General features: G+C 35.0%; 1 protein-coding gene across 4 annotated transcripts in view; it reads left to right on the top strand.

Moving 5' to 3' along the window:
• The first annotated feature begins 12,235 nt into the window (after positions 1-12,235).
• chl1a (cell adhesion molecule L1-like a) overlaps positions 12,236-21,842 on the top strand; it is a 45,616-nt gene continuing 36,009 nt past the window's right edge. For all 4 annotated transcript variants that reach the window (XM_059527426.1, XM_059527425.1, XM_059527424.1 and 1 more), the window contains exon 1: positions 12,236-12,362. The gene's annotated coding sequence lies outside the window, so the exon portion shown is untranslated. The remainder of the gene's footprint in view (positions 12,363-21,842) is intronic.

The raw sequence follows: 21,842 nt of genomic DNA, 5'->3' as shown, positions 1-21,842 counted from the left end.
CTTTTGGTTTGATTCATATGACTCAGTCGAATCCATTGAGGGTAAAGAGACAATAATTTGATAGTCAACCCTCTGGTTCAAATGAAAGTCTGTGGTTTCAGATGGTAGTTATTTCACATATTGCCCAACAGGAGTAACAAAGATGTCAGTTATCACAGAATAGAAAAGTAAAGAACATGGCTGCTACCAAAAGACATTTAAAAATATTTTTCCCTACAAAAGGGGAGCCCAGCAGAAAAAGTTTTCGAACCACTGGCCAACTAAAACATACAATATTGAATTTAATTTAATTCATACAGGCCTACCTCATGTTGCACGTTTGCACTTTTTGAACAAAAAACAATGGCACAATAAAAAAACAAAAAACTTTTCAGGTCTATGTCCAATCCCTCACCTTTTCTAGTCATTTACGGTTAAAATATTTTCCCTTTAATATTTCTTAATATATATATATATATATATATATATATATATATATATATATATATATATCGCAATATAATATTGATATAGCCTGGACAGTGTAAAATATAGTGATATGAATTTTAGCTAATATCATCCACCCCAGTTCACTGGAGGTTATGTTAGGTGTGATCTGCATGGTTTATATTAGATAAAAAGAACTTCACATCACATTGATGTTTTACTGTGTGAAAGGCACCAAATGTTGCTTAGATTTCTGACTTTCGTGAATATTTAATCATTTCAGGTCTGTTCCCCAGATCTGTTCCTTTTATGTCGAGCTGAATAACATTCATATGCTAATGAGGCCAATCTCTTGGGGTCCCTCTTCTCAATCTAATCTCACTAGCACCTCCTGAAGTGTGTGTCGCTCACAGCCCCTTAACACCTGTATTCACTTTTCCCCCACATTAGAGACCATGTTATGTGATGAGAAAAGTCAGCCTATGTCGCGTTTCCACCTAAATTACCCAGAACATTTGTACCAGGAACTTTTTTCACCAGGGACTTTTTCCCCCCAGACCTTTTGCTTGCTGCGTTTCCACCGCGGTTTAAAGTACCGGGAAGATTAGGCAAATAGACTGGTGACGTAGGTCTGCACGCATTTCTCAATACAAAGAATGCTGATTTTGAACGTGCATCCTCGGTAGTTCAGACTTTGTGCATTCGACCCGGGAGTGTGATGTCCGCAATGATGCAAATCCGGTAAATTCTACAAACAGCAGTGTACTTGATAACTTCAGTCAGCTGACCATGGCTTCTGCAATTTTCCTCACTGTATATTTACAATAAAACGAAATAGGATATCAAACACCTCTGCCTCTTTTTGTTTTCATTTAAACATAATAACAGTGGCAGAAATTTACTTAGTTTAGGGATATGTGTATATATATATATACAGCCATTACAATGAAACGAAAAATTATATAAATTTGCCTTTTTTATTTTAATTTTAAACATATAGATAAATTGAATACAGACCAAAGATAACCTGTTAGATTTACCCAAAACGAATTATATTTTATGTTTAACCACTAAAGAGACATCAGAGCCAGCGGCACATATCAGAAGTTCTAGCCGAGGAGAGGCTGCTCTTGGCGGATAGATGATCACTGAGCTCCCGCTGGTCGCGTGGAGCTCACCGTCTCCGAGATCAGCCAATCACATTTTTAAATAGGCGATGTCTTTATAAATAAACCACAGATTTGAGTTTTAAACAACTACATTCTCGCCTGAAATACTTTTAAAATTACATTTCATGACACAATAACAGTAATATTTTGAAAATGATCTGAATAAATGGTGGTTGAACCAATGCTGCGTGAGCTCAACCAATCAGGATGTTTAGCGCCCAAGTCCCACCCTCGAAAGTTCCAGAACTTTGAAAAAGTACCAACTCGTCTGCAGGGACTTTCTGAGGGGCATTTTTTTTTACCCGGAACTTTATTTAGTTCCTGGTTCCTGCGGTGGAAACACACCAAGTACCAGGCCAAAGTCCCTACTTCCTGGGTAAAGTTCCTGCGGTGGAAACGCGGCACTAGTAGAGTTAAACAATAATTAGACAGAAATGTTTGCATACACTTTTTTGTGTGTTCTATTGATTAAAATATTTGAAATGCTTAAATATTTCAAATCAAGCAGGAGTCATTTTACAATGGTTAACATGGTACAAGTGCTGTTCTTTGGCACAATGCAAATAAATAAGCAAGTAAGCAAATAAATAAATACATGAGCAAGCCAAATTAAAATTGAGATTTTTAAGCTAGAATTTAATACTGTTATTCAGCAAGGATGAATTCAATTAAATTAAAGTGAAAGTAAAGACAATCGTAATGTTACAAAATATTTACATTTCAAGTAAGGGCTGTTTTTTTACTATTATTTTTACATTTAGTCATTTTGCAGATGCTTTTATCCAAAGCAACAAAGACAACAACTGTTGCTTGAAAATCATCAGGGATTCAGCATTCCAGATAGGGGTGGGAAGATCATTCCACCAGCCAGGAATGGTGAACGAGAATGTTCTGGAAAGTGATTTTGAGACTCTCTGTGATGGTACCAAGAACTGATCCCTGAGGAACCAAAGTGACAAGTTCATGTTTTTTTTTTTACTTTCTATTTATCAAATAATCTAAAAATGCTATCAAAATGTCCACACAAATATTAGGCAGTAAACTATTTTTGAAAATGGAAAATAGTATATATATTCTGTCACAGGAATAATTGCATTTTAAAATATATTCAAATTGAAATAAATTATTTTAACTGATAATATTTCAAAATGTTACTGATTTTATCATATTTCCATTTCATTTTTATTGTATTTCATCAAATAAATGCATCATAAGATGCAATCATTCAAAAACATAAGAATCCCCAAACACTTCTGAATAATAATGTACATAGCCTATTTCACTTCAAACATGGCTCATCCAAGCTGATGTTTTTGACCTTTTAACCTTTTGATTACAGATATTTCAATATGCTAATATGCATGAAATTCACTTGCTTAATTCAGTACTCAGAAGAGAAGATGAAATTTAATCAACTTCAAATGATCAGTACATCTTTTCCTATACCACAAAATTTTATAAACAGCTTTCTAAAGCTCCTTTTAGTCATTCAAATAAGTATGTCCTGAAGGTATAGATTTAGATGAAAGACTGGACTTATCACAACATTGGCCTTTTCATAGTTAAGCTGCTTGTTAAATCATTTAAAAAAAAATAATTTAGAATTAATTTATTTGGATTTATATTTATTCAATTCCATTTACCATTATAATTATTCTATTCAATTTAACCTTCCTAATAAACACAGCATATTTGTTTTTTTAAATAGCATACCACTGCACTTATGGGAACAACATTACACAAAAAGTGTATTTGTTTCTGCACAGAGCATGCCCCCTCGAAAGATTAAGTAGGTGAAGTGTGGATGTTGTTTGGCAATGCAGTTGCTGGGCTGGGTGTTTTCCTCGACAAGCTGTTACATGTGACAAAAATGATAACACTGTGTGAGGCCTCAGGGATTTCTGATTACTCACCATTCTCATTCTCTCCCACAGCGTCACATTCACGCACGTAGACACACACCCTTCACATTTACAATGCATGCAGGTACACACTGAAACACGCTTGCATTTAGAATAAATTTTGAGACAAAGGTATAGAAATACCTTTTGAGTTGGAGTGTGTAACTCCTATTCTTTTGTTGTCTGAGCAGAATTGTCACTGAACTATGCTTTTCAAAAGCAAGTTTCTGTGTAAAATGAAAGGATGATTCCAGGTGTAGTGATGAAATAAAGCTTCATTCTCATGCTAATTAAGAGGATTTCTTCACTGTTCCCCATCCGACTTCTCAGGTTTGGTCCACATTATTATTTCTAACCATATTTAATATTTGCCTTCTGAAATTAGAAGTAAAAAAATCCATTTAAAAATGTTTTGGCTCATAATTAGTTTGATTCTCTTTATATCAGAGGTTTTGAAATGTATACTGACATCTACTGGCCTGGATCCATGAAGTTTGTTTACTAACAGTTGCCTTTTCACACTAAAGCTTAGTTTTGTTCCTCTTGGTCTATGTTCTTCTCCATATTACAACATTTTTGGATTCAATCTAAACATATTTTGATACAAATAACTAGTTATTAGTAATTTGGACTGTTGCTCGGCATGATTGGTTATGTGATCTCAAAATGGCGATCTGCTCCATGTAAAATCAGTTTTAGAAAGCAACTTTTTATATAAGTTTCCATCTCTTTTGAGTCATGGTGGATGATACAACATTAGACATGATTAACCGATAGAAATTTGAAAAACTCAATGGATTTTTTGTATTATCAACTCTATCGCAGTTTAACACACATGTGACGTTGCTTTGCAGCGTAGGTCATGAAAATGTATAGTTTGTTGTGCTTTTAATCATTGCAGTTTAAAAACTATTCGTCGAAATGCAATCAGCAAAAGACAACCCATTTCGCTACATGCGTGTACTGTCTTTTTCAAAATGCCTGTCTTTGCAAGTATCCTTGTAAACACAGTATTTAAGCTTAAGTGAAAGCAAACAGCTAAGAAAGAAAGCATGTGTAACAGTATATTGGATCCAGGGAGCTCTTAAAGTGACAGCAGTCTAATATATTTTTACAGTCTGTCATTCATGTTAATCAAATAACAAAAGAGAGAAAATGTCTCACTGCTCTTGAGTAAATCATTTTCAATAATCATTGACTCAATCATCAATTTGTAACTCTAATAAGAATAAATATTTGTGATGCGATCTAGGAAAACAAGAAGACAAGATGTTATAGAATAATAATTGAATGAAAGCCTAATTTTGACAAAAAAAATTACATATAACCTATTTTTTTGAATTTCCTGAAAACGTCTAAGCGTGACATCCGACGGGTTTTCCCAGATCACATCACATTTATATAATTTACACATTGAAGAATATTTAATGTTTTTATACATATGATCAATTTATATAGTGTATGTACACACTAAAAAATGTTGGGTTAAAAATAACCCAACCTGTAACCCAACTATGGGTTGGTATAGCACCTTCCCATCTATGGGTTATTTCAACCCAACCCATTGGGTTAAAATCCTGTTGGGTTAAAAGTTACCCAACAGTTGAGTTCATTATTTATATTAATTAACATCAGTATTTTTATTAAAAATGACTGTACAAATGTGTCGATTCATATTCATATCAAAACACACAAATGTGCTAATACAGTTCACAGCTGTGGCCTAATGGTTAGAGTTGGACCTGTAACCCGAAGATCGCAGGTTTGAGTCTCTGTGCTGGCAGGAGTTGTAGGTGGAGGGAGTGAATGAACAGTGCTCTCTTCCACCCTCAATACTCATGGCTGAAGTGCCCTTGAGCAAGGCACTGAACCCCCAGTTGCTCCCCAGGCGCTGGATATATAGCTGTCCACTGCTCCGGGTGTGTGTTCACTTCTCACTGCTGTGTGTGTGCACTTGGATGGGTTAAATGCAGAGCACCAATTCCGAATATGGGTTACCACACATGGCAAATATTACGACTTTCAAATAAAATAAAAAATAAAACAAAAAATAATCATAAAATTAAGTAATAAAAATTAAAAAATATACTGCTGGACCTACTGATGATCAATAAAATAAAAAAAGTTTTTTACTGATTACTAAATACAAAGTTTTTAAGGAGGAGACAGTGTGTAGAAGAAACTATTAAAGACTGTGTGTTACAAAAACTCTCAAATATGAGCAGAGGGCTTTGGGTAGTGGATGTCATATACAAAGAAAAGTTTAAAACACAGATCGACTGCTTGTAGTATTGTCTTCTGTTCCATCTCCTCCCGTTTAAAATAATAAAATCTTGGGAGGAGTTTTCCTTGTCACCAAGCACCAGGACATGTTGATTCTGGCTTGTCTCATGATTCAAGTTCTGCAATATATTAGTGCCAACCTTAAAAGAATAAAAAAAAAAGTTCAGTTAACATGCATTGTGATGATATTTCATTGATACACTCACTTTACAAATGAGTGAATTTAAATGAAGCTATAGTGAATTTAAATTGTTTAAAGTGTTAATTCACCCATAAATGTAAATTCTGTCATCATTTTTTTTTCATAATATCATCTTGGAACGATTTGTATTGTACAACATGTGTCTTATACTAAATAAATAAAGGTGACTTGACTACACAGGGCACTGTAATTTTAAGTGTTGCTTTTACTTACAGGTTGAATGTCAATGAAGGACCGCTTCATTTCTGTGTATGATGTGAACACCATTTTTCACTCCCTCCAGAAAATTTGGCTATATTTGTGGCTAATGTGAGTAAATTTTACAACCCTTTCGCTTTGACTGATTTGGACTTGTAGGGAGGAACAAAAGTACACTGTAAATGAAAGGAAGCTTTGTTGGACGGAATGCAACAATACACTTATTTCACCTCATTTGTCTTTTTTCATAATTTTTGGAAGTCATAGTTCTAAGTAAAATTGAAAACTTATGTATCATTAATTTAAATAGGTTACTTACCTTGAAATGTTTCAGTTAACAGGCAGAAATTGTATTGTTGCAATTTTTCCTTCACGAAAAAGTCCATTGTCTAAAACATAAGTATACACACATTTAGTACAACACATTTAAAAAACATGTCAATCAATCTAGCTTCATAAGAGAAATTGCTGTAATTATAGGGTATTCCAATAGATGCATAACAATATTCAATATGAATAAATCATAAAAACAATTTTACAGTACAATTAATTAGTGCTGGTGCGCTAAGACGAATATGGCTTCTGTTTTACGCTCCCCTCTTAAAGATTGGTTGTAGGAGTAACGTTAACGTTATGTAAATTTGGGGCACTGGTATACATTTTCGCTGAAAGAGCGGATTACCTCACGACTGCGTGCTTTTCTTTTGTCTGGGTTTTGAACTTTTATAACAGAAAATTGCAGGTTCATTCAAACGATTCTCACGGAGTCTGCTGTCTGTCGCATAACTGATGTGTGAGCTCAGCTCGAGCAGCTTTTTTCACTGGTCCGATCCGATAAATGGTCCGTGCGGCTTTTCTAACATTTTTATTAACTTTAAGTAATACTTGTCTAAACATTTTTTTGCAGCTAATCTTTTAGTGTATTAATACTGGCGAACAAACAGGAATAGCATTAACTTACAATCGATCTGATTATCTGGGGGAAACAACGGACTAAAGGGAATTAATACTTTTTTAACGTATAAAAATAGATGGGGTAAATTAGGCTACTAATTTTATGGCTCAATTTTAAGTGATTGTTTAACCTTACCACCTGCATCAGTATCCCCTTCTCTATTCATCTTGCTTACTTGCTTTGTTTTCTTTTTTTCACTTTGGGTCTGCCCTGACACACTGCAGTGCTTCTAGACCTGCTGTTAATGGGGTCTTTCAGCAAACCACCCAGACTAGAACAAACACGCTTTCATTCATGCTTTCCAAAATGTTAATGCGGCTGGTTCCCAACACATTTTCAAGGAGTTCCCATGTCATGTCATGGCTATAATTCCTCACATATGCAGCCATTAGTACAGCCAGCCAGTGGCCAACAAGGCCCTGACATAGATTGGCCCTAGTGGCCCCTGGTAAACAGGCACCTTAATGCATTTGGCAGAGAAAAGGAAATGCAGCTCTATTTCTTAAGTACTTAAAGGTTATATGTGCAAGGGGTTTTAGTATTTGCTTTTATTAGAGAATCACAAAATGTTAATCTTGTGGTTAATCAGCATTAACCCTTTATGGTAGGTTGTAATAAATCAAGTCAAGTCACCTTTATTTATATAGTGCTTTAAAATTAAAATTAAATTAAATTTATGCATTTAGCAGACACTTTTATCCAAAGCGACTTACAGTGCATTCAGGCTATCAATTTTTATCATGTTTTCCCGGGGAATCAAACCCCCAACCTTGCGCTTCATAGGGCAATGCTCTATCACTTGAGCTACAGGGATGCACAAAACCAACACCAAAAAATTGTGTCAAAGCAACCCGAAAAACATTAATTAGGAAAACAGTGTGTCAATAATGCAAAATGACCGTTAAAGACAGTTCATCTTTGAATTCAGTGATGTCATCATCTCAGTTCAGTTTAAATGGTATCTGTGCAATCATTTACAATCACAATTTCCTTCTCTTCCTGGCTAGTCAGAGTAACTACATCACACTGCATTGTTGGAAGGGCTACAATATTATGCTATTTTTTGGTCATTATAGGTATTTTTAAGGTACCTAAGGTATTTCTGGAATTTATATGAAGTTACTATAAATAGCCACTCGTATGTCAGTTCTAAACCACTATAACTGCAAAATGGGAATTTTATAGTTAATGTGACACAATTATATTAATGCAAAGTTATTTATTAATTTCCAAGTGTTTATAGAATTATATATAATTATGCATGTAAACACAATTATGATTATTTTAATTATTGTGATGAAAAAATAATAATATGAGGCCAAGAAAAAGAATGCACAATATTAATCTTGAGTTTTTAATAATTGAATTTTAAATGTTTGAATATATCATTTCATAAAATAATCATTCTTTATTTAGAGCATAAATAAATATTCTTCTTCTTATTTAAAATACTCTTATGTAATAATATGTTAATTATAAAGACACAGCAAGTGAATTAAGAATTAAGTGAAATTTTGAAACCCTACTTCGGTTTCATTGCTTCATTCCACATTCTTTTTTTCTAAATGATCATATTTCTATTTCTATTATAACTATTTAATATAAAAAAGTGGATATGCCCTGGTTAGAACATAATGCATACCATAATAAAATATTTTATGCACTGAATTTATCTTTCTCTTCAGTGTTGTGGAGACACATCTGGGTTTAACTCTTGAGTCTTGCATGAATTTGATTAATAGGCCGTGGTTTCCTGTTTATCTGCTGTGGCGTTCTGTCATAACATGTTGTGAAGATAATCATTTAAAAAAATATATTGGAATAAATCAACAACGAAATGCTTTGCAAGTTGTGACAAAACACTGGCATCCAGATTTTTACAGCTGATGATCTTAATGCCATCGTAAAACAAGAAGCTTTGAGTTCAAAGTAACCATCAGGTTCTTTCTGTTCTCTAGCTATGCATCCAGCACTCTTATCTGAAACACATAGCAGCACCTAAACATCTATTGGGTAGCACTGAACAGTTTCTCTGGAACTCAGTCTTGGAGGATCCTACAAAAGGTCCATTCTTATCACCCGTTCTTTACATTTGAACCAAATGTTTATCAAATCTGATTCAGGCCTCCTGATCAAGACAAAACATTCATTTCTTAGTCATAATCTTGTTTTGATTACACAGACAGTGCAGACCCATCAAATGAAGAAATAAAACTAAGAGATCCTTTTAAAGAGGCAGGTTTCATAACCTCAAGCCAGATCTGATATTTCTGCTTTCACAGTTCACATTGTATTCTCTAAGTAACGTGTGTCTATCATCAAATCAAAGTATCCTTTCCTTGTTCCTAGCTCCTTTCATGTGATGTCTGCATATACTCATTGCATTTTTAGAAGCTGGCACTAAGTGAAAACAGCAGCCTTCTTCTGTTTATTCATTTACATATTTAATCTGATGATATTGCATAGCACTAAATCTGATACTAATTATATTTGGAAATAGGCCAAATCAGATTGTAAAATATTATATCTGGATGGCTTATACAGTACCTTGTATTGAATGTATCATCAGGAATGTGAAACGTGCTTGTCATTAATATATTCATATTTATATCATAAATGAAGTTGTTGCTGTTGATTTTTTAAAGGATAGTTCACCCAAAAATGAACATTTGATGCAAAGTTACTCACTCATGTAGATACGTTTGTTTCTTCATGGGAACAGATTTTGAGAAATTTAGCATTGCATCATTTGTTTATCAATGGCTGTCCTGCAGTGAATGGGTGCCATCAGAATGAGAGTCCAAACATCTGAAAAAACTAAAAAACAACCAAAAAAAAAACCTTTCCAATAATCCACAAGTAATCTTTTGAAGTCGAAAAGCTCTGTTTGTAAGAAAAACATCTATACATAATATTGCTTTCTCCAATGAAATAGTCATCTAATCTGAATCAGGACAGAAATATATAACCAAGCACTATTTTAAAGCAAAAACAGTCTAGATCAGTTCTAAACAAATATGTTAGTGGATTTTGATGTGAGAGGACAACAGTGAATTGACTTTTCACTGTTAAAAGCATTATTGTGTATTATGGACTTTATTTGTCCAGAAGCAATGGTTTGAAGTTAAAAGTCTGGGGTGAACTATTCCTTTACATAGTCCTTCCAGATCTCTTAACCATATCAACTCTGGGGACCCACCGGTGGGTCCAATATTGCATATGCCTAATTCTCAAAAAATCAAAATAACAGCTCAAGTGGTTAAAGCAAACCTTAGTTTTGTGCATTTGGGAAAGGTCTGTAATATCAATGAATTACATGTATTTTGCAGTAAGGTTTTTATATTACCACACATTTCATAAACTAATTTCATTTAATCAGGCTAAGCTTTGCCCTACCTCAGGGTAGTATCTCATTTTTAGTTTTTTTTTTCTTCCTCTACTAAGACTGAGATTACAATATCTCTGCATCTTAATGTGGACTTGCATACAGTAGTATTGAAATGTGGCAGTAGTTGCATAAGAGGGTCTTCTCTTGTCTGGCTGTGTTATTAAAATGATTAAAGCAGACATGGTGCTGTGCAGGAGTGCTGACAGCCCAGGATGCTTCTGAATGGTAGCGAGATGAATGGGAGGTTCTGTCACTCGCTTCATGTCTGTCCCAGATACTTCCAAACTTTCACTGCGTTGCTGTGAGGCACAGATTAAGAGCTCCTTCCCCTCCTCTCTCCCTCTTTCTCGCCCCCATCATCTCTTTCCATCCTGCCATCCTATATGACTGCTTGCTGATAGAAACTCTTGATGCATTTTACAAAATTCTGCAGTTAGCATTAAAAATGCTGTGCTGACTAAATTCTATGCGAATGGTTAGATGTGCAAAAATGGCAGCAGGTCTGGCCATTCTTTAAAAATAACACATGAACTAGCGAAGTATTACAGACCATTACAGGCAGTTTTAATTGTGCTGTTGGAACTGCGATGTAGTGGTTTTCAAAAGGTTTTGCTTTAGTATCCAAATTTAAATTGGATATGAACTGGGGAACAGCCCAGTACTAAATGGTATTTAGAATAAGTTATTGTAGAAAAAGGCCTTGAAATGAAACTTAAAAAAAATAGACTTAGACTTTTTTAAATCAATTTATTAAATTGCAATTACATAGACTGAATAAAAAATATTAAATTGTATAAATGCATTTGCATATGGCTTCTAAATTTGTTCATATCTGTTGGCTCTCAGCAGCCAGTAATTGAACACAAAACACAATGTGGTAGTCACAAGCTGTGTTTATCACTCAAATGAACCTGCATTTACTATAAGGTCATGGTTCATGTCTTTTGTTATCTGGCATTGTTTTGTTCATAAATAAATCAATAAATGGCACTCAACCATGTTTGCATTTGCATTTGTTTTTTTCATTCATATGCTTAAGACGCATTCTGCTGTGGTCCTTATGTCCATCTTTACTGATGTTTATGTTAGGCACAAATTGCACAGTTATTTTAACTTCTAACAACTATTTCCCAATGTAATAATACAAATAAACTTGATTTAAATATTTTTATGTTATTATTTAATTACTTGTAATATTTTTTTAACTAAAGTTTAATTTGAACATTTTTGTAAAATATTTCTGCAATTTTATGTAACTTTCACTTTATTTTTATTTATTACTTTGCTGTGTTCTCTGCAATATTATTGTTTTTACAAGGACAAAGAGTAGGTTAGTGAGTCAACATCTGGAAAATGTTTAATAATGAATGGATTTAGTGAATTGACTGGATAATGGGACACACCTCATGTAACTGGGATGTTTGGTTTCCTATCCCGACATTTAAAACATTAACTTCATTATAAGATGAAGAAAGACATTAATGTCTTTGTATAAGATCACATTGGTCTTGTCAGACTGAATTAAATGGACTTGTATTCCAGATGCTTCCCTATTATGTAATCCACTATAGCTTATCATGATTCAATGGTATTCTTTTGAAATGGGTTTTCTAGAAACAGGATAGGTAGCCACACGCTTCCCTTTGACTTGCCATGTCTCTGTGTTTGTTTAGCCCTGGAGTCACCTCCCTTCTTCTGGTATTACTGGTTCTAGCTTTCCGTGAGCTGTCAGAGGTTTGTTATAATGCACATGAGTGTTTGTGCTCCAGCGAGCTTGTTTGGTCTGGCTGTATTGGTGCAGGTCAGAGGGACGATAGTGAGAGAAGGAGGATATCCAAAGGTAATTGGATTTGTCTGTTTTGCATCTTATGCATTTTGTGGGACTGTTATTTTTCTGTATTATACTGCTTACTATACAGAAATTGTCTCTTTTGGTGTAATTTCAAGCTTCATGATGAGCATGCTATAAAAATGATGGTATGACAGTGTAACTTTGGAATTTTGGTAGCAAACAAGCACATGCCAATTATTCTAATGGGGAAAGAATGAAAAAACTATAAACAAACAAAAAATGCTTGGAAGCTGACATGAAAATCATAAGCATGTTTCAACATGCAAATCACATGTTTCATGCACATACATGTGTGCATTTCAACACTGTTCTGTCTCAGAAGAAATGCTGTTAAATTATGAGCTGCATGATTGTGACTGATAGACATATATATATATATATATATATATATATATATTTAAATAAAAGCATACTTTTCCATCAAAACATATATATGGCGATATGTTTTAGCATAATGACTGTGGGCTATCCAGGCTACTAACAATATAGCTTACAATTGTCAAAGTGAAGACTCAAGATAATGCAAGAAAGGATGACAGCCAGAATCACAAACTATCCAAGTCTGTTAAAAGTATGGTAGAGGTAAAGTGATTATCTGGCAATAGCTGTGAATTGCTTGCGTCTATTCATATTAGACACAACAGGACTATATGAAAACTCTAATCCCATATGCAATTGTGAAATGACGCATACGTCCATCTCGCGAATGTACAGTCTTCTGCCATCTTCACACATTAGACGCTTTTCCACTGGCCAGTGCAAGCTGGGGCTAACAGCGAGCAGGACGGAGCTAATAGCCTCGGACCTCGAGCACAGAGGCCGAAATCATGCCGCTTCATGCCAGTATCCTCGCGGTACTCCTGTAAAACCCGCCCTGAACACGCCTTCACTGGACAACGTTGCACAATACAAAGTTCCACCAGCGAGAGTTGGATTCAGCGGTGTTAGTGGGTCATCTTGTTAATTCTATAAATTAATTATGATTATTAATTAATGAACAAGAACATGAACAACATTACGTTAGACACAGGAATTCCAAAATGACATTTCCCTTACATTCAACTTCCAAAAGTGCATTCATCTTTGTCATGTTACATTCATTTAGTTGACTTAATCATCTAATGAACGCGATATAGCGTAGCTTGTCAGTGAACTATGGCTCTGTGTATTAAATACAATAAATATTCTTTTCTACCAATTAGATTGCGTTTTTATTAAAGTTTACACCTACCTCAACCCTAAACCTACCCTACACATTAAATATCATTGTTTAGCATGAGAAAAAGAACGCGATATTGATGTGCGCATGCGCAGTAAACCCGGGTAGGAAAATCCGACAGGTAGGATAAAATGTTAGGACACCGGTTTTACTGACGAGATGTGGATGACAATCACATTCAATTTATCATGCAGCCCTTGTTTGTTCATCACAAAGTACAAAGTTGATGAGGAAAACTAAGATGCGGAGTGTATTCAAAGCGCTGCCATTACTGTCTAGAGTGCGTGGAATGGTGCGGTTTGGAAAAAGGGAGAAAACATGACCTAATAACTTAAAAATTAACTTTTCAATAATGGCAAAATACAATACTGATTTTGGCGGAAACTCAATATATATTTTTTTCCAAATGGCGTTCAATATATATTTTTTTCCAAATGGCGTTTATCGCATTATTGAACCAAACCCTTCATATATAAATGTATACACTGCATTGTAATGACATTCATAAACAGTGCTCTGTTCAAAAGTTTGTGGTTAGTACGTTTTAAATGAATAAATGAATAATTTTATTAAGCAAGGATGCATTAAATTAATCAAAATGACAATTTATAAAGTTACAAATATTGTAAAGACATTTATAATGTTACAAAAGATAAAATCTGTTCTTTTGAACTTTTTATTCATGTTTCTTGAGCAGTAAATCAGTATATTAGATATTATGATTTCTGAAGGATCATGTGTCACTGAAGACTGGAGTAATGATGCTGAAAATTCAGCTTTGATCACACAAATAAATTACATTTCTTAAATATATTCAATTAGAGAACAGGGGTGCGTTCTCCGATAACGTTGTCTCTTAGCGCGCTACGAATACTCAAAAGGTACACCTTAACTACAGGTATACCTTTGCTACGTGTGTTCTCCGAACTATACCTTAGGATGTTGCTTAAGGTAAACCTTCTTAAGTTCGACCTTAGCAGTTGCTGTCCATGGTGGAGGTGCTGAATAAGTTGATATCAACGCCTCGATGATCGATTGTGCGCTCTTTCCTTCACAGCGGTAAAGGTAAAGTATTGAGAAAACAATGTTCTTTATAAAGAAGCGTTTTAGAAATAGTACAAACTGCATTTATTGGGGCTTATTGAAATAAGTACATGCAGAAATAAATACGAGTATGTGTTTATAATTTAGCAAGTGTACAATCCCAAACCCTCACGGCCATAAGTGTGTTAATGTTCTCCACAACGTATGCTGATTATCCACCAGCCGTATCACATTATTGGCGTAAATCGCTCATTTGTGTAATTGGATGATTTCCTCAATAAAAGCGCAAACATGAGAGACATACCGACATTCACTATGTCAGGGAAAAAAGTCCGCAAAAAGAGATCGCCCAGCCACACTGAGGTCTTACTCAGCCCATATCCATCCCCAACAACCTCCAGAAAACTCCACCACGGCATAACAACGAAGAGCCGCCAGCAGCTGAATTTCGGGGCTGAGGGGGTAGCTCCGTCGAGTTTGTCTTGACAAATCTGGGCCAACAAGATGCAAGAGCTGCAGAATTTGCTCCCGTGGCAGGCAAAATGTTTTACAATGGTCTCTTCTGACATGGTAGTCAGTGGACTAAAATGTTCTCTCTTATAAAGTAGTTGACATACACTAACTGGCTCCGCGGACGCCGCCGTCTTTGATTTAAAACAAGTACTCGCTGTCTCGCTGCCATAGCTATAAAGTTTGTGTAAACTAATCTTTCTTTATATAGACTCCTAAGCCTTTTATGTCAAATGGTTCGCCAGCTGATGTGCCTTAGGATAGTAATTAAAAAAGCTAACAACCATTAGTGTATGGAAACTTTATTAATGAAAACACTTCCATACACTGGGTGTAGGCTATAACAACTTAAGTATTTTATGTGTATAATTTTAAAGTAAAGTAAAAATGTAATTTTATTACTAAATCAGATTTTATATTAAATGTTCATATACAATTTTCTATGTGTAATTAAACTGCGATGTAAAAAATCTTTTTGTGTAGTGGTGGCCACTAGCGGTATGAACCGTCAGCAGCGATAAGGTATAGCTAAGAGCGCTCCAGACCAACCTTACGAACGCATGACTTACAGAAGGTATACTTAACTAAGAAGGTTTCGGAAACCACGTATTAACGATAAGGTACTTCTTAAGGTACAACTTAAGAACGACATAGCGTTAAGGTAGTTTCGGAGAACGCACCCCAGCTATTTTAAATTGTAACAATATTTCACATTCTTACTGTTTTTAGTGTGTTTTTGATCAAATAAATGCAATCTTGGTGAGCAAACTTTAAAACAAAAAAAAATGTTTAATTGTAACTTATTGATGTACTGCATATTAGTGAGAAACAGAAAGAAAGGAAATGGAAAAGAGAGAGAGTGGGAATGTGAGTATGAGTTGTGACTTGTTAAAAAGCCTCGAAGTTTTCACATGCGAAATCAGCCAACACAAAAAACCACAACATGACTAATCTCACAAAATCGGTTTCATGTGTGGCAGGTGTCCTAATGTAACTCTAACCCTGCGGTTGTAAGAACCATGTACAGGTCATCTGTGGGCCGACATACAGGTGCTTTTACGTTGTGGCATCTAGCATGAATGAATGTTACTGTGTCAGGGCTTATTAGTTGTCTTTCTAGGCCGCTTGCATTGTCTTTACTTCCTCTGGTGCATTTTTAAAGGATTGTTAGTGTTGTCTAAGTTTTTGAATGATGTCGTAAACCTCCGGTGTAATGATACAAAGTTGTGTTTGTGGTAACGTGAATCATGATGAATTAATGAGTGTTTGCTCCAGACAAAGGTCAAAAGGCAGCTGTCACAGCAGGCTGTGTTTTGTCATGCTATGGACATGTTGAAGTTGACAAATCTTTGGAATTCAGGGGCAGTGTCTTGGTAAATTATAGGCTTTCTGGCCACTTAATGAGAGACATGGCTTAATTTAGGTACATATGGCTCATTATTTGATGATCTTGAGCATCTGTTCATTATTAAATAAAGTTATGTAGGAGGCAATATCAATAAATCAAAATGAGGTTAAACTTTGAGTACTGCAGTTTAATTCCCCATTAGCACTGCTATCTATCTATCTATCTATCTATCTATCTATCTATCTATCTATCTATCTATCTATCTATCTATCTATCTATCTGTCTATCTGTCTATCTGTCTGTCTGTCTGTCTGTCTGTCTGTCTGTCTATCATCACTCTTTAAAACTTTGGAGTCAGTGAGATTTTTTTATTTATTGTGGAAACTGATTGATGGATTTTCAGGATTCTTTGATTATTTTTTTACAGCATTGATTGGATATACAGATATCTCTCTCTCTCTCTCTCTCTCTCTCTCTCTCTCTCTATATATATATATATATAGATAGATATAGATATAGATATGTATATAAAATATTATATAAATAAATTTAAATACAATCAAATTAATGTGTCTTTGTTAAATATAAGTATTTTAAAAAGTATTAAATTCAATGACTGAATCATATGAATCATTTACTCGACTGATTTGTTAAAGAACACTGAATCATTTAGAAAGTAAGCACCACTACGCAAAGCAACATTGCAACATTTTGAACAAGGTTCACCGGTGATACAAAGACAAAGTAGCTGGCAATTTTGTATCTAAAACATATGTTAGGCTACTCTATATAAACATTTTGTTTATAGAACTGTTGTATAAAAGTTGTCAATACCAGACAATCGTTTCCCCTCCTTGTTACTCAAATAGCTATGTCAGCATTGCTAGTTGTAAAGTGCATTTCTTTATAATATTTACATTGCAGTGTACACATTGTGTGCAAGAAGTATAGTACTTTGTGTCCACTGTCTATATTTTGCTTGCTTTGTGTGTATATGTCTCAGTCTGGAATCATGTGTTGTTGCTTTATGTATGTTCAGCTGTACAGAGACATAATGTAAAGTCAATGTGTCCTTCACTCTGTTATTAAAGCTTTGTTTGTACTTTCTACATGCCATATGGTGGTGGAAAGCATTAAGTACAATAGGCAGGTCGAGCAGACCACTAAATGACACAAAGCACAAAAAAAAAATAATTAAAGGGGTCATACAGTAAGTGATTTCAATTTTTCCTTTCTCTTTGGAGTGTTACAAGCTCTTGGTGCATAAAGAAGATCTGTAAAGTTGCAAAGACTAAAGTCTCAAAACCCAAGAGATATTCTTCATCAAAGTTAAGACTCTGCCACGCCCCCACATGTCTACATCACTATGTGGAAATATGTGTGTAAAGCCGGCCAAATGTTCTCGCAAAGAAAGGTGTGGTTTCAGTAACACAGTTAGTGTTGAAACAGTCATGTCAGGGCGATGCTGTGTGTATCTAGGTGAAAGCAGAAGCACTTTATTTGGCCTTCAGAAAGTAGATGCATTTAGAAATCCGTTTACAACAGAACAGCAATGCATTTTATGGATGACTGTTTCGTGAACCTGGGAGAGGAGGTGATTCTGATTTTACTACGACAATCTGGCACTTCTGAATTAGCTACTGTAAGTATGTTTTGTTATTAGTTTAAGTATTATTGAATGTTCAAATGCAGAGTTTTGTGTGTTGTGTGGGTGTATGTGTGTTTGACAGAGAGAGATGGTCAAACAGTGGAGTCAGCTGTCTTAACCATCCGTGTCTTGTGTACTTCAAACACATACGAGCTTCATCTCTGTGTCTGTCACGCCACTCTGTTCCTCTTTTAGGCTTGAACTGATGGTAAAACTGAGGACATTATTAACTGTATTTACATTTATTTTAAAAGATGAAGCTCGAGATTATTGAAAGGGGCGTTACATTTCTGACAAGTGCTTGCAGTGTTCGGCCAATCACAATGCACTGGGTCAGTTGGCCAATCAGAGCAGACTGCGCTTGTCGGAAGGAGGGGCTTTGTAGAAAACTACGCGTTTGAGAGACACGGGGCATAGAGGACCAACAATAATGTACAATATTTAAAAATAATGTTGTTTTTTACATTAAAGCATGCCAATATATTCTGTTACAAAAATACACAAAATGATGATCTATAAAAAAGCATCATATGACCCCTTTAATATACCCCAATCATCAATTATCAAATTGAGCATAAACATAAAACTTGCCTTGTATGATTGTGATTTCAACACAAGTGTTTTGTCAACAAGCAATTGTGTGTTGTAATCAAAGCAGTATCCTACTTGACTGCTCATCAAACCACACTTTTCTGTTTACCAGTGATTATAGGAGGATACAATTATTTCAAGGTTTGTTTTTCAGTCAAATAGCTCAGTGGCAAAGTCTCTCCAGACTGCTGTGTTTTCATGTCAAGGTTGTTCTGATGTGTTGAGTTGTATAGGCAGGAATTCCAGCACTTTCAGGACTATTCTTTAATGGTTTGTGAATAGCTTGGCGGATCAGGCTTTATTTGAATCTTTTCAAAGGTTTAGGGAGCCTCCTATCCTGGTGAGAGGCTTTGCCGACATATGTCTTCTCACTGGATCCCCTTTAGTGCTTTGCTGGAGTACCGGGGCATGTTTTTGGACTCTCTCTCTCTCTCTCTGCGTGTGTGTGTAGGAATTTGAAGAGCATGCTGAGAGTTTGGATGCTCAGTCTGAATACTATCACCTCTGGGAAGTACTGTCTTGACTGCATGTGTGTCAGTATGTACTTGTAAGTAAACAGAGTTATTTTGTTCTGTTTAGTTGGCTGTTTGTATAATGGTTAAAGTGTGTGGTGACAGTGAAGCAAATGAGAAAGTTGTACTTGTAAGCCTCAACTGATGTTAGTCTGTGGTATCTTTGGATGGAATATGCAGTCATGTGCTTCAGTGAGTTTGTCTTCCTCAGGCTCATTGTTTGATTAACTTGCTTTGCATGTTGTTTTTAATTTGTTCATATAAAAAATCGATCTGTAAATAATTACAGTATGATTTGAAGTGGATGTATTTGGTTCAGTTATGCTGTTGCAGTTGATAAATGTGACATTTGTTTGCCAGAATTAAAGATCTCCGTGGTTTTGTGTCTGTGAATGCTGTCAGAAGTTTACTCTCTGTTGTTATGAGAAGCATCAGACACTTGTGAGGATCTGCAATCTTTACGATACAGATTCATTTGAGGCTCTTTAAATAGAGTATATTATATATTATAACATCATATATTGATATATTTATATATATTATATATATTTATATATATTTATTTATATTTATTTATCACATTTTGTGTACAAAAAGAAACTGTAAAATAAGTTTGTTTTGATTCAATTATGTAAATATAAGGAACCTGCAGATGCAAATACTTTTAATTATAGCAATTGCATAGGCCTATATTTTCAGCAACACTGAAGTATATACACTACCGTTCAATACTGTTCATTTGAACATTTTGTTCATCCAAAAATATCATGGTTTCCACCAAAATATTAAGCAGCGCAACTGTTTTCGACCTTGATAATATAAAGAAATGTTTCTTGAGCTGCGTCATATTAGACTGATTTCTGAAACACCATGTGACACTGAAGACTGGAGCAATGATGCAGAAAATTCAACTTCGCCATCATGGTGTAAATTACATTTAAAATATATTCTAAATTATAAAAAAATTAAAAATAAACATCCGCAGTATTGCTGTTTTACTGTATTTTCGATCAAATCAATGTAGCCTTGATTAGCATAAGGGACTCTTTCCAACGCCAGACTTTTGCATGGTAGTGTACTTATTCAAAATAACTATATGAGGAAAAGTGCACTAATATAATCCTGTTTGTCATTTCATAACCTTAGGAAAATTACGTACAATACACGTCTTGGAGCTATCTTAATAATTTTGCAAGTGAGTCTCCATGTTCTGCATCTTCATCCTCTACATCCAAATTTTATTATCTTCAATTTATAAAATACTCTGAAATAATTTTAGAGGCATTTTGACTATAATGGGTCCTTTCAGACAGCATTCCACCCCTCCAGCAATGACTTTAGATCCCAAATAATTTCATTTATGAAAGTTAAGTTATCTATAGTAATCTATTAAAGCATTTTATAAATATTCAACTGCTCTTATGAGGGCCATTCACACAGGACCTAGTCTCTCTGCATTTTTTGTTTACTTGTTTTTCAATGTAAACATGCACCAGATACATGACTATCTTTAACTATTATTCTCATTCAGCTCGATATCAGGGCATCACTGTTGTCAGTGTGGTTAGTGTGCTGATTCCTCAAGTCCATCCAGGTGTTTCGATTGCTCTCCGTGAGACAGGAGACGATTTATACACCCAGCCTCCAAATTATGTGAGGCAATCTCTCACCTCTGGCCACTCAGGGATGTTGAAAGTTAATCTGAGGTTGATGTTGGTAATTTGTGGAGGTGGCTTGACTTTTTGCAGCTTGTGAGTGTAAACGATTATGTGTGGAATGAGCCTGCAGCACGAGCGCACTCACAGTTCATCAGCCTTCACAGAGGCGTGAAGGCAAACAACGCTCACAAGTCTGCAAAATAAACAATGTCAAATTCTTTTCCCAGCTGATGGCTTTCATTTTAGCCTTTCGACCTTTGTGTCTTGACTTTGCACATGCTAAGTATTGTTCCGAAGGTTTTTATTTTTTATTTTTTTGAAGCTGCACATACTTTCTGACTTTCTCACATACTGCAGACTTTCTACCATATTTTCCATACACCTTGATTACATGTGACCATAAATAAATTATATCTCGCTTTTTTCTGGGAGTGTGTTAATGATGAAAATTAGGCAGTATTTTGTTGAGTTTGTTTTTGAGCTCGTACCTTGGCTGGTTTAGGCATGTTATGGACAGCTCACACCCAAAGCTTTTCATATTCTTTAAATTCTGTGTAATTGCTGGTTAACACCAGTAAAATAACTTTAAAGCCTGATATTTGCAGCCTTGAATGTATTTTCAGGGGCATTTCAGTAATATTTCAGTAATAAAGCATCATAGAGCTGTTACCAATCAAAAGAAAGTAGCATCAGCTTAATAAATTTTTTCACTGCCAAAGTGGCATAGAGGTTGCACATGAATAGTTTTTTGAGTACTTTTGCACAGATTGCATGAATGCATTAACACTGCAATTAATTGCATAACATGCTATGAAAATAATGTTTTCCTTTTCAGTATGTATATGTGAAATGCTCAAAAATGAAATTGTGCTTTAAATTTGAAAAGAAAACGGACAGTAGCTAGCAGCAATTAACTGTCTTGAGTGAGTCACTGAGTC

This window comes from Carassius carassius, chromosome 37 (assembly GCF_963082965.1).
Source record: "Carassius carassius chromosome 37, fCarCar2.1, whole genome shotgun sequence".
Taxonomy (NCBI): Eukaryota; Metazoa; Chordata; class Actinopteri; order Cypriniformes; family Cyprinidae; genus Carassius; species Carassius carassius.
The sequence above is the reverse complement of the archived record's forward strand: the minus strand, read 5'-3'. Positions and strand labels throughout refer to the sequence as shown.